General features: G+C 43.2%; 1 non-coding gene across 1 annotated transcript; it reads left to right on the forward strand.

The window, feature by feature from the left end:
- Positions 1-14,586: 14,586 nt before the first annotated feature.
- Positions 14,587-14,693, forward strand: LOC113694430 (small nucleolar RNA R71). Its single transcript, XR_003449380.1, has one exon. It is a non-coding gene; the product is annotated as a small nucleolar RNA R71 (small nucleolar RNA).
- The last annotated feature ends 331 nt before the right edge of the window (positions 14,694-15,024 follow it).

Consider the following 15,024-nt stretch of genomic DNA (forward strand, 5'->3'; position numbering starts at 1 on the left):
GTCACATGCACTCTCGACATACTCACGAGAGTCGGCATATGCCTGATTAATAAAACTAAGAGCAAGATTGAAATCAGTAATGGAATGGTGGAACTCTTGACCCATTAGTCTAAAATGGATGACATTGGGAGTAGAAACTGTGCAACCCGTGGGGAGGTCGAACTCAAATGTGGCATAGAACTCCCTAATCAACTCGATAAAAGTTGGACGGTCAACAATATAAGTGCAGGGATGCCACCCAATGGCCTGGATCAAGCGATCAAAGTCAACTCTAATATTTAGAAGGCCCAAGGTGGCGGCGTCTCGATATCGGCAGGGGGTAATCCACCGTTCACAACAAGCAGCATATCGTTACTTGTCGGCTGCCCTGGTGAAGTTCAAATTACTCCCAAAATGTGAGGGTCAGAAATATGGATGTGGGGGAAACTGTGAGTGTCTAGGTGTCCTATACCTAGAAGCGGATCTCGACCTCACCATGGTAACTAGCAGGCAGCCCAAACAGCAAAAGACAGAATAACCGGCAAATTGGAATCAATAATAATGGAAGAACCACTGGTGCTGTCCCCCGTATGCAACCCAAACAATAGACAGCACAATTTAGGCACGCAAAAGCTATAAAAATACCCCAACAATACAGCAAAGTCAAACAATAAGCACTGGTGTCCCAAGCTTAGCCAAATGCAGAATCAATGGACCCCAAAGTGCAACAAATGCTCCCAAGAACTCAGTAATTGAAATAAAAAAGACACAATACCCCCAAACAAGGCAACCTAAGGCAACCTACTTCAACAAGCAAATTTAAGCGTTATAAGCACCTCCTAATTTAACAAACAACCACAGCAGATTACCAACAATTAGACACAAATTACAGCAAATTAGACACAATTGGACCAAAAATTGTAACAACTGTCTCTAATTAGACAGTCAATTACCCAATTCAACATGCTAAAATTAGCAATTGACCCAAGAAAATGGCAACTCCAGCAGCCACAGTTCAGAATGCAGATTGAAACAACTTAAGCACAAATGTCCAGTAGTCAGTTAAACAACCAATAACATAAGAGGGATAAATTTTATACACACTATCACAACCAGTACCACTGGTGTGCCCCACAGAAAATGGAACAACTCGAACTTCCAAGCAAATCAACAAAATCTCAAACTAGTCACCCACAGTCAAGATAAAAGGTCTAAGCAAACGCATAGTTTGAATCAATAAGCAGACTATCTCCAGCAGGTCAATTAAATTCACCCAAAAACTGTAAGTAAAGAAAATGGCATCCACACAAATTATGGCCCACAAATAACATCAATTTACTCAATTAGAAAGCAGCAAAAGGGCTTCAGTGAAAACGAAAGGTGACCCACGCACTTGAGAGTGCAAAATCACAATCAAGGGTTGAAGAGAATGTGTACCGATGCCCCAAGTGTGAAGGCGGCACTGCCGGGTGGTTGTCGTGAGAGTGGAGGTGTAGCAGCGGCGTGAGCTGGCAGAAGTGAGGGAAGCACACGACTGCTTGGTGGAGTAAGGATGCCTGTGGGAGCGCTTGGGAAGATGGACGGCGGCCGAGCGCGAGGGAGCAACTGCTGGAGTGAGGCGTGGCTGCTTGGGCTGGGCTGAAGGCACGCGTGGACGGCGGCGTGCATACGGGAGGTGGTGGCGACGGTTGAAGCTAGATGGAGAGAAAAAGGGGAATGGCGGGGAGCTCTGCGGCTGCTAGTGGCGCTCAAGGGCAGCACTCGATGGCGGTGGACGGCGTGAGCTGGTGGCGAGCGAGGAAGAAGAGAGAGTGCGAGGAGTGAGATGGGGAGGTTGGCGGCGCTGGAGGAGCGGCAGACTAGAGGTGTAACGTGCAAAGTGGAGGTGAGAGGTGGTGAAGAAGGTGGCGGTCGCCGCTAGCGGGATGCGGTGCTACACACTCGGGGCCGCGCGAGGTTGGAGAGGGATGGGGAGGTTGGCGGCGCGCAGCTGAGAGAAGAGATCAGAGAAGAGGGAGCTCAGGACGGCGGCGGCGTGCGATGGAGTAGTGGCGGCCAAAGAAGAAAAGATGGAAAAAGAGGAACAAGGCAACGGGAAAGAAGAGAAAGAAAGAAAGAAAAAGAAAAAAGAAAAAAAATAGTTTTTGGGTTTTTTTCTTCTCTTTTTTTTTCTGATTGCAAACTCAAATTTCAAATTTCGAATTGTGAGAACCAAAACTGAAGGTGTAAAATGGAAAATGTTTTTATTTTGATATTTTTTTTAGGAAATTGAAATTCCAAAATTTGAATTTTTTTTTGAAAAGAAAAACAAAGCTGAAAGTTCAAAAAGGAAAATAATTTGTATTTTTTTTAATTTTATTTATTTAATTGTTTTTTGGTATTTTCTTTATTTTTGGGTTGTCAAATACAGCATGGGCACGCCAAGATTATAAAACGTCCACTGACCTCAGGAGTCATTAACATAACGTAGGCACGCCAAGATTGCATTTCCTGCCAATGTCGCGAGATGATGAGATTTGACCAATATGGCGCGGACACGCCAAAATTGGTAAACGTCTACTGATCTCAGGAATCACTAACATAGTGTGGGCATGCCAAGATTGCACTTCCTGGTCACAGTAAAGGAAAATATCAAGACCGACTACTACCCAAATAAGAAACAACAAAACGAAAGAATTGAACAATAAAAAATAATAAAACCAATATTTGGATTGCCTCCGAAAAAGCGTCTTTCTTTAACGTCTTTGGCTAGACGTTGAACACCACTCTTCAATCTGGATGTAATTCAATTTTTCTTGTAATCGGTGGTCCTCCTCCAGGATCCAAATAGCCATTGAGTGCAGCCTTCTTTCTAAATTTTCTATTCATTTTCATCTCATAAATTGCTTTCATCCTCTAATATTTGTTCGCAGGAACTTTGAATTTACCCCTAAAACCAAACTCAGAAAATTCTTGCATAGAGGGATTAGTAGCATGAATAGCAAACACAGAATGAGAGTTAATAGGATGTTTTATTGTATTAAAAATATTGAAGTGGACTATTCTCCATCGAATTCCATTGTGAGAGTACCCTTACTAACATCAATCTTAGTTTGGCCAGTACTCAAGAATGGTCTTCTTAATATAATGGGTGATGGATTCGAGGCACTTTCATCATCCATGTAAAGCATATAAAAATCAGTAGAAAAAATTAATCCATCTACTTGCACTAAAACATCCTCAATTACCCTATCCAGATAAGTAAATATACGATCAGTCAATTGAATTATTATCTCTGTTTCTTTTAAAGGTCCTAAATTTAGGGAATCATAGACTGATTTAGGCATCACATTAATAGAAGCCCCTAAATCTAACATGATATTTTTGATATTGGAACGTCCAATCTTATAGGGGATAGTAAATATATCTGAATCTCCGCATTTAGATGGTAGTTTTCTTTGTAAAATCGCTGAAACATTCTCACCTACCACAATATGCTCATCCTCCCTCAACTTCTTCTTGTTGACGCACAAATTTTTCAAAAATGTGAGAGCCCGTAAAACCCTAATTATTTTCCTAGGGTTTATTCCCCTTTAATTGCATAATTTTGCATTTTCTGGCTTAGAAATATTTTCTGAGAGGATTTTATGAGCAATTATAGTTTTAAGATGATTTTTCTAGCATTGGCGAGTTTTTAGAAAATTAAGGATAAATAATGGACGTGGGACCCACTAGTGCGAAAAGTTCGGAAAAATTCGGCCAATAAGGTTAAGTTTCGGATACTGTTATAAATTTATCGGGTGTTAAGAGATAAGTAGTGTGTGTGAAGTGATTGATGTGAGAGAGAAAAGAAAGATAGGAAGGCATTTAATGAGATGCCACATGTCACTTTCTCATTGGGCATGACTTAAGAAACACTATTCACCTTTTGACAAATTTTTGACTTTTGACCCAATTAGTAAATATCTTCAAAAATTCATTAAAATCCCTTCATTTTCTCTCCACCATAGCCGGCCATCCCAAGCTCCACAAGGAAGAAAGTTCATCAAATTGCAAGCTTCTACTTGGTCCAATCTACCACAAACCAAAGCCTAGAGTTGTTTCTACTCCATAAAAACTTTGCTTCTAGTGTTAGTAAGTGTATTGGTGAACTTTGTTTGAAGATCAAAGGTGTCCAATATCCCTCTTTCTCTTGATTTCTTGGTAAGTGTTGCTTGAACACCTTACTACCTCTAATAATGGTCATATGATGCTTAGAAGTGGCATGAGTGTGTGAAAATGTGATTTATTTCTTGATTTGGCTTGTTATGGTGAAGTTTTTATTTTATTGGGAATTTTTCTGGTTTAATATGATCTTGATGTTGGGGGCTTGTATGATGAATTGTAATGGTTGGAAATGGCTCTAGTGGATGTCAAATGTGGTTAAATGCAACTAATTTTGGATTTGGATGGAAAATTGGAAAGTTAGGGTTCTTGAAGCCCCAATTCTGTCCGGTTTTAGATCACTGTGTTAGAGGCCGAATTTGACTTTACTCAAAACATGAAAGTTGTAGGTATTGATGAGGTTGATGTGCCTGCAAAATTTCAGGTCATTTGGATTAATGTAGAATGCGTTATGACGAAATTACTGTAGCTGTTCTGCTTTGAGCAGAATGCGAAAACTGCGATAGTAGTTGGTTATTTTGACTGGAATTGGTTTGGATTTTGGAGTTGGTGTCTTCTGATGAAATGTAGCTGAGTGTCTTAGCTAACATATGCCTTTTGGAATTTCGGCATTTGGACTTGTAAGGACTGAGATATACTGATTACAGTTTTTGTGTTTTGCGAACCTGTTTTAGGAATTCTGGGTTAGTATTTGGCATTTTCGACCTAGTTAAGCTAGGAACTGGATTGAGTGGTCTTCTACATTATTGTATCCCTGTTCCATAGCTTCGAAACGGTGGGTCTTACACCCCCAACCGATATTTGTAGTGAGAGTTGTACCATTACCGCATAATGAGTGTAAAACAGTTTTCTATTTGGGGCCAAGACTAAGGCCATTTTCTAATTTCTGGTTTGCTATTATGCTCATTTATGCATATGAAACCCTATTAGGGTTGTGAATTGGTGTTGTTTATGGCTCGGCATGGAGTCTTATTGTATGTGTTGCATGATTCTAGGGCGTGAAGGTAGTGCACAACGGCTTGGTGATCGTGGTACATGAAATACCACTTACTTGCTTGGTGAGTATACCACTCACTAAATTGTTACTATGTGGCTTTGTTAAATGTTATGTGATGCCTTGATGGCTTATTCGAATATTGAAATTGATTAAGGTGAGGGTGTACTTGACCGCCCTCACCTCTTTTGATATTGTCACTGAATGGCTACCGTTTTATTGCATTACTGAACTTGATATATTGGTTGATGAATTCCATTTCATGGAAACTGAATTGATGTCGTTTGGACGATGTCCAACGGCCTTACTGCATTACTGAGCTCAACCCCGTTTGGTAGTCAATTGGATCGAGCCGGCGAGGGCTTGGTCGTGAAGATTGAATCGCCACGGGGACTGTACTGGGGAACCTTGTGGTAATGAGACCCTTGGTTCCGGTAAACTCGAGTATTACCAAAAATATTACTGAATGGAGTGCGGGCCCGGTTGGGGTATGATAGGTGGAAGGAATGGAAGTAAAGAGTTGTCTACGGTTTGGTATTTTAACATTGACGGAGAGTCAATGAGGTTGGTTCAAGATTGCAAGCGTGGAAATGGGCTCTTGAGAGCCGACCGTATCCTTTTACCGTTTTGCTTCATTGCTTATTTGTGCACTTTAAATGAAGGTTCATTCTTATATGACTTTGATTGCTTATTGGGTGGTATACCACTGGGCTTTGGCTCATTCTGTGTTATTTGTTTTCCTTACAGGGATATAATTGCTTTTGAAAATGGACTGGATAGTCAATTGCCATACTGAGCTTGTAAATGTCTTTTGTATAGCTCTTGAAGTGAAACCCTAATGTATAACGGGTTCATTTCCTTTTGATAGGCAAATCGAATGTGTACTCCTTAATGAATAAGTTTTGGCATGCCATTATGGTTGTAAATGTTGATTTCCATTGTACATATATGCTTGGCTATGGTTTAGATAAATATCGGCTTCGGTTTTCGTTTTATTTTATTTTATTTTATTTTGTGTTTTGACTTGTTTGCGCGCGATGTTATGTTTCGGAACGTTTTAGATTGACGTAAACCGTACCGTTAGTCCTGGCGAGAGCTGGGCAGGCAGTCCGCTAACCCCTTTGGTTCGCCTTAGGGGAAGGTGGGGCTGTCACAGGTGGTATCAGAGCCTAGGTTTGAATTGGCCTGGGTGTAATAGAAGTGCTCGACTTGAGGGTTTTATTGATTATGGTTTTTAAGGTTATTCATGTTGTTTATTCCTTTGCTATAGGATGGATGCCAGTGGTGACCCGAGTGACCGTCCGGCAGGAGATCGTCCTCATAGCACGTTGCCGCCGATTAAGTATCAACTTAGGCAGAAGGGGGCCGTGGTCCGTTGGAGCCCGGCCAGCCGCGTTCGACAGTGTGGGTGTCGTAGCAACTTTGCCTACCCAAATACACTAGTTTTGTCGGTGGCAAAGGAACGCGAGGAGTTTGCTAAGGAAAATACTAAGTTTGAAGCTGTGGTTGCTGCGTTGGAAGCTGAGGTGACTCAGGCTAAGGCGACCAATGAGAAGCAAGCCTCGCGTATTAAAGAGCTAGAATATGACGTGCAAGAGGTCGAGGAAAGAGTTGATGATCTATGTGATCAGTTGAGAGATGCACGCGAGCGCGAGACTAAGCGAGCTCGTAAGGTCAGGGGTCGTGCTGAGGCGATCCTTAACCTATGCGACGACGGACTCGAGGAGTCTAGTGATGAGGCCTCGTATGCTGGGGCCGAGGCTGGGGAGGAGTCTACCCCATCGCCTGGGTCTCAGACCCCGGCGACTGATTAGGCCTTGATCTTAGAGGCTTCTTTTGGCTAGTGGTGGCTCTTGTGTGTATATAGGGATAGGGATAGTGCCTTAGCTAACCGTTTTGGATGTAGAGTTAGCTATGTGTAAATCTCTTTTGATAGGCCTATCCTCAGGTGGATCTTTTGTGTACGTACGTGCTTTGGCCGTACCTGACTGACTGCTTGTATATATGTTTGGCTTGTATATGTGTGTGCTTTTGATCTTGTTTGAAATGCATCGTTATGTGCTAAGTGAAAGTTTATTTGCTACTTATATGCTTTGTTACTGCTTTGGTTTAGTAATCTTGCCTAGACCAAGTATATCTTATGGAAGGAACGCGGAGTGGTCGGGGACGTGGGCGCGGTATTAGGCAACCTACACCAGTTAGGGAAACGGGGGAAGCTTCTACTGGACCAAATCCTGAACCCCAGATAGACCCCAACGTTCAAATAGCTGCTGCTATGCAGCAAATGACCAACCTACTTGCACAAGTAGTGCAACAACAGGGCCAAAACCCAAACCCTAACCCCGGAAATCCTGGTAACCACGTTGAGAGCGAGGATAGAGCTCTTGAGCGTTTTCAAAAGTTTTCCCCACCAAAGTTTATTGGGGGACCCGACCCTGACGTCGCCGAGAAATGGCTGGAGAAGATGGTTGATATATTCGCGGCTTTACACTACCCGGACGAACGGCAGGTCACTTTTGCCGTGTTTCAACTGGAAGGAGCTGCCCGTTCCTGGTGGAACGTAATTAGGCAGAAATGGGAGCGAGAGCAGACACCGAGGACATGGGTGAACTTTATACGAGAGTTTAATGCCAAGTTTTTCCCTCCTCTAGTCCAGGAGAGGAAGGAAGACGAGTTTATCCGGCTCCGGCAAGGGGCTCAGACGGTGGCGGAGTACGAGAGCCAGTTTACCCGCCTGTCCAAATTTGCGCCTGAATTAATCATGACTGAGCAAAGACGAGTGAGGCGCTTCATTCAGGGCTTGAACGTTGAGATCCAGAAGGACCTCGCGGCGGCTCAAATTACCACGTTTAGCGAGGCTATGGAAAAAGCCCAACGAGTTGAGAGTGCACGGCTTCAGGTCCGAAACTTCCAGGCTAAGAAGCGTGGATTTCCTGGGAGTACGTCTGGACAAGGTGAGAAGAGCACTCCCTCCAAGTTTGGACGAGGAACTGGAGGTGGTCGTCATTCTGGACCAGGCAGAGGGACTCCGTTCAGGGGCGGCCAAGCTGGGCGAGTGCAAAGGGGAAACATCCAGAGTGGCTCGGCTTCGGCACCTCGTGGTCCCTGTGGGCACTGCGGAAAGACAAACCACACCGAGGACAATTGCTGGAGGAAACTGGGGAAATGTCTGCGGTGTGGAAGTGCGGACCATCAGCTGGCTACATGTCCGGTCCTGAAACAAGACGAAAAGGGGAGCCAACTACCGTCGAGAACCAATACTGGATCGGCCAAGGGAGACGGATCCAAACCAAAAGTTCCGGCTAGGGTATATTCCTTAGAGCCTCACCAGATCCCAGAGTCTTCCGAGGTGGTGGAAGGTACGATCCCTATTTTCCACCGCTTTGCCAAAGTTTTAATTGATCCTGGTGCCACTCATTCGTTTGTTAACCCTGATTTCATGTGTGGCATCGATATAAAACCTGCTAGTTTACCATATGACTTAGAGGTTAGTACACCTACGGGGAACCAACGTTTGGTGACCAGTATGGTTTATAGGGATTGCGACGTATGGATAGGTGAAAGGAGGTTTTTAGGGGACTTGATTAGCTTATCCATTAAGGGGTACGACGTGATTCTGGGTATGGACTGGTTAGCCAAATATAACGCCCAACTGGACTGTAAAACGAAAATAGTTGAATTTCGCATTCCTGGCGAGGCAACCTTAAGGTTAGATATAAGGGGTAGGTTAGCCTCATCTGCTCTCATTTCGGGCATTCGAGCTAGGAAACTGATAAGTAGAGGGGCGCAAGGATTTTTGGCCTTCTTAATTAACACCCCTACGGATAAGTTAAAAGTGGAAGACGTGGCCGTAGTGAGGGAATTTCCGGATGTGTTTCCTGATGAGTTAGTGGCCTTACCTCCGGAAAGGGAGATAGAATTCCGAATAGATCTTTTACCTGGAACCGCACCTATCTCCAAAACCCCTTACCGAATGGCACCTGCAGAACTAAAGGAGCTTAAGTTGCAATTGCAAGACCTTTTGGAGCGGGGGTTCATCCACGAGAGTGAGTCTCCTTGGGGAGCTCCGGTTCTATTCGTGAAGAAAAAGGATGGAACGTTGAGGATGTGTATTGACTATAGGGGGCTGAACAACGTGACGATCAAGAACAAGTATCCACTGCCTCACATTGACGAGTTGTTTGACCAGCTGCAAGGAGCAGTGGTCTTCTCGAAGTTGGACCTCCGACAGGGATACTATCAGTTATTGATAAAGAAGGAGGACATTCCGAAAACTGCCTTCAACTCGAGATACGGGCATTACGAGTTCGCCGTTATGCCCTTTGGATTGACTAATGCTCCCGCCGCCTTCATGGACCTAATGCATAGGGTTTTTAAACCCTATCTAGACCGGTTTGTCGTGGTGTTCATTGACGACATTTTGGTCTACTCTAAGTCACGTGAGGAGCATGAGGAACATTTGAGAGTGGTACTGCAGACGTTACGGGAACATCAACTGTATGCCAAGTTTAGTAAATGCGAGTTCTGGTTGGAGAAAGTAGCGTTTCTAGGGCACGTGATCTCCCACGAAGGTATTTCGGTGGACCCGGCGAAGGTTGAGGCCGTGACAAATTGGAAGAGGCCAGAAACCCCCACTGAGATTCGCAGCTTTCTAGGGCTAGCTGGATACTACCGAAGGTTTATTAAGGATTTTTCCAAACTAGCAGGACCTTTAACTGACTTGACAAAGAAGCATGGCCAGTTTATCTGGAACGGCCGTTGCGAAACGAGTTTTCAGGAATTAAAGAAAAGATTGACCATGGCTCCAGTATTGGTCTTGCCAAATGGAGTGGACGGGTTTGCAGTATATGCGGACGCGTCGCGAGAGGGATTGGGATGTGTTTTGATGCAGAACCGGAATGTGATTGCTTTTGCCTCTAGGAAATTGAAGCTTCACGAGCAGAACTATCCGACTCATGATCTGGAATTAGCCGCAGTTGTGTTTGCACTGAAAAAGTGGAGGCATTACCTATATGGGGTGACCTTCGAAGTGTTTTCGGATCACAAGAGTCTTAGATATCTTTTCTCCCAGAAAGAATTAAATATGAGACAACGACGATGGATGGAATTTCTGGAGGACTACGATTGTACAATTAACTACCATCCGGGAAAGGCAAATGTAGTAGCGGATGCCTTGAGTCGTAAAGTGCAAGTGGCAGGGCTAATGATCAAGGAATGGGATTTGCTAGAATCCGTGTGCGAGTGGAAACCCTGTCTTGGGAGCCATAAGGTAATATTTAGCAATGTAAGGGTGACATCCACTCTACTGGAACGTATAAAAGAGGCGCAAGGCGAGGATGTGATGGTTCGGAAGTGGAGAGAGAAATTGGAGAAGGGCGAAACTACGGACTTTAATTTGAGTCCTGAGGGTATTTTGAAATACCGAAATCGAATGGTGGTACCAAAGGACGAGTCTTTGAAAGCGGAAATTCTAGAGGAAGCTCATCGATCCAAGTATACAATCCATCCGGGTAGCAGCAAGATGTATCAAGACCTGAAAGGGACCTATTGGTGGGATAATATGAAGAGGGAAATAGCTCAATACGTGCAGAAATGTCTCATTTGCCAGCAAGTGAAGGCGGAGCATCAAAAACCATCGGGTTTGTTACAACCCTTGGAGATACCCGAGTGGAAGTGGGAAAACATCACTATGGACTTCGTTTCAGGTTTACCAAGGACGCAAAGGGGACACGATGCCGTTTGGGTGATCGTTGATCGATTAACCAAATCGGCCCATTTCTTGCCGGTGAACATGAAGTACTCAATGGATCAGTTGGCCCGACTGTACATGGACGAAGTAGTAAGACTACACGGTGTTCCTGTGAGCATCGTTTCCGATCGGGATCCACGGTTTGTGTCGCGATTTTGGCAGAAGTTCCAAGAAACCCTGGGGACGAAACTCAACTTGAGCACTACTTATCATCCTCAGACGGATGGCCAGTCAGAACGGACAATTCAAACTCTCGAGGACATGCTGCGAACGTGCATCTTGGATTTTGGAGGCAGTTGGGGTCAGCACATGACCTTGGTGGAGTTCGCGTACAACAATAGCTTTCATTCGTCAATTCAAATGGCTCCGTACGAAGCTCTCTACGGACGCAAGTGCCGCTCACCGATTTACTGGGATGAGGTTGGTGAAAAGAAGGCACTGGACCCGACAACTATTCCATGGATGGAAGAGGCTCACGAGAAGGTCAAGTTGATAAAGCAACGGCTTCAAACCGCCCAGAGTCGCCAAAAGAGCTACGCGGATAACCGAAGGAAGGATTTGGAATTTGAAGTTGGAGATCAAGTATTTCTGAAGATCACACCCTTACGAAGTCTTACAACGGGAAAAGGAAAGAAGCTTCAACCGCGGTACGTCGGACCCTACAAGATCCTTCAGAGGGTTGGAGCGGTCGCGTATCGATTGGAACTGCCATCCAGTCTATCTCGGATCCATGATGTATTTCACGTGTCAATGCTAAAGAAGTACCATCCTGACCCATCTCATGTTTTACAACCGGAGGATATCGAAGTAGATGAATCACTGGCCTATGAAGAGAAACCGGTTCAAGTACTCGATCGAAAAGTCAAAGAGCTCAGAAACAAGAAGATTCCGCTAGTGAAAGTGCTATGGAGAAACCACGGAGTGGAGGAAGCTACTTGGGAGATGGAAGAGGAAATGCGAAAGAAATACCCAAACCTTTTCGGGAATTAAGGTGAGAAATTTCGAGAACGAAATTCTTTTAAGGGGGGAAGAGTGTGAGAGCCCGTAAAACCCTAATTATTTTCCTAGGGTTTATTCCCCTTTAATTGCATAATTTTGCATTTTCTGGCTTAGAAATATTTTCTGAGAGGATTTTATGAGCAATTATAGTTTTAAAATGATTTTTCTAGCATTGGCGAGTTTTTAGAAAATTAAGGATAAATAATGGACGTGGGACCCACTAGTGCGAAAAGTTCGGAAAAATTCGGCCAATAAGGTTAAGTTTCGGATACTGTTATAAATTTATCGGGTGTTAAGAGATAAGTAGTGTGTGTGAAGTGATTGATGTGAGAGAGAAAAGAAAGATAGGAAGGCATTTAATGAGATGCCACATGTCACTTTCTCATTGGGCATGACTTAAGAAACACTATTCACCTTTTGACAAATTTTTGACTTTTGACCCAATTAGTAAATATCTTCAAAAATTCATTAAAATCCCTTCATTTTCTCTCCACCATAGCCGGCCATCCCAAGCTCCACAAGGAAGAAAGTTCATCAAATTGCAAGCTTCTACTTGGTCCAATCTACCACAAACCAAAGCCTAGAGTTGTTTCTACTCCATAAAAACTTTGCTTCTAGTGTTAGTAAGTGTATTGGTGAACTTTGTTTGAAGATCAAAGGTGTCCAATATCCCTCTTTCTCTTGATTTCTTGGTAAGTGTTGCTTGAACACCCTACTACCTCTAATAATGGTCATATGATGCTTAGAAGTGGCATGAGTGTGTGAAAATGTGATTTATTTCTTGATTTGGCTTGTTATGGTGAAGTTTTTATTTTATTGGGAATTTTTCTGGTTTAATATGATCTTGATGTTAGGGGCTTGTATGATGAATTGTAATGGTTGGAAATGGCTCTAGTGGATGTCAAATGTGGTTAAATGCAACTAATTTTGGATTTGGATGGAAAATTGGAAAGTTAGGGTTCTTGAAGCCCCAATTCTGTCCGGTTTTAGATCACTGTGTTAGAGGCCGAATTTGACTTTACTCAAAACATGAAAGTTGTAGGTATTGATGAGGTTGATGTGCCTGCAAAATTTCAGGTCATTTGGATTAATGTAGAATGAGTTATGACGAAATTACTGTAGCTGTTCTGCTTTGAGCAGAATGCGAAAACTGCGATAGTAGTTGGTTATTTTGACTGGAATTGGTTTGGATTTTGGAGTTGGTGTCTTCTGATGAAATGTAGCTGAGTGTCTTAGCTAACATATGCCTTTGGAATTTCGGCATTTGGACTTGTAAGGACTGAGATATACTGATTACAGTTTTTGTGTTTTGCGAACCTGTTTTAGGAATTCTGGGTTAGTATTTGGCATTTTCGACCTAGTTAAGCTAGGAACTGGATTGAGTGGTCTTCTACATTATTGTAGCCCTGTTCCATAGCTTCGAAACGGTGGGTCTTACACCCCCAACCGATATTTGTAGTGAGAGTTGTACCATTACCGCATAATGAGTGTAAAACAGTTTTCTATTTGGGGCCAAGACTAAGGCCATTTTCTAATTTCTGGTTTGCTATTATGCTCATTTATGCATATGAAACCCTATTAGGGTTGTGAATTGGTGTTGTTTATGGCTCGGCATGGAGTCTTATTGTATGTGTTGCATGATTCTAGGGCGTGAAGGTAGTGCACAACGGCTTGGTGATCGTGGTACATGAAATACCACTTACTTGCTTGGTGAGTATACCACTCACTAAATTGTTACTATGTGGCTTTGTTAAATGTTATGTGATGCCTTGATGGCTTATTCGAATATTGAAATTGATTAAGGTGAGGGTGTACTTGACCGCCCTCACCTCTTTTGATATTGTCACTGAATGGCTACCGTTTTATTGCATTACTGAACTTGATATATTGGTTGATGAATTCCATTTCATGGAAACTGAATTGATGTCGTTTGGACGATGTCCAACGGCCTTACTGCATTACTGAGCTCAACCCCGTTTGGTAGTCAATTGGATCGAGCCGGCGAGGGCTTGGTCGTGAAGATTGAATCGCCACGGGGACTGTACTGGGGAACCTTGTGGTAATGAGACCCTTGGTTCCGGTAAACTCGAGTATTACCAAAAATATTACTGAATGGAGTGCGGGCCCGGTTGGGGTATGATAGGTGGAAGGAATGGAAGTAAAGAGTTGTCTACGGTTTGGTATTTTAACATTGACGGAGAGTCAATGAGGTTGGTTCAAGATTGCAAGCGTGGAAATGGGCTCTTGAGAGCCGACCGTATCCTTTTACCGTTTTGATTCATTGCTTATTTGTGCACTTTAAATGAAGGTTCATTCTTATATGACTTTGATTGCTTATTGGGTGGTATACCACTGGGCTTTGGCTCATTCCGTGTTATTTGTTTTCCTTACAGGGATATAATTGCTTTTGAAAATGGATTGGATAGTCAATTGCCATACTGAGCTTGTAAATGTCTTTTGTATAGCTCTTGAAGTGAAACCCTAATGTATAACGGGTTCATTTCCTTTTGATAGGCAAATCGAATGTGTACTCCTTAATGAATAGTTTTGGATATCCTCTCTTGAACCAAACTGTTATGAATTTTCAGTCATCCCCTCAATCAACTCCCATGTTGTCCGAGGAGTCTTGTTCACTAATGCCCCTCCACTTGCAGTATCGATTATACTCCTGTCCTTGAAGAGTAGCCCCTCATAGAAATATTGGATGAGCAGTTGCTCATTTATCTGATGTTGAGGGCATTTTATGCACAACTTCTTAAACCTCTCCCAATACTCATAGAGAGACTTGCCTGAGTATTGTTTGATACCACATATCTCTTTTCTTAGGCTTGCAGTTCGAGACGCTAAAAAGTACTTGTCCAAGAATTTTTTCTTCAGCTGATCCCACGTGGTGATACTATCTGGTGGTAGATAGTACAACCAGTCTTTCGCGGAATCATTCAAGGAGAGAAGGAATGCTCTTATTTTTATCTGCTCTTCTGTGATTCGCTGGGATTTCATACTGTTGCACACGACATCAAACTCCTGCAAATGCTTATAAGGCTCCTTACCTGATAGACCATGGAAAGATGGCAAAAGATGAATTAGACCAGATTTTAGTTCAAAGGGAGTGTTATCATTCAAATTTGGGAAAGTATTGCATAAAGGTTGCTGATTTAAA

The sequence above is a fragment of the Coffea arabica genome, chromosome 6c (assembly GCF_036785885.1).
Source record: "Coffea arabica cultivar ET-39 chromosome 6c, Coffea Arabica ET-39 HiFi, whole genome shotgun sequence".
Taxonomy (NCBI): Eukaryota; Viridiplantae; Streptophyta; class Magnoliopsida; order Gentianales; family Rubiaceae; genus Coffea; species Coffea arabica.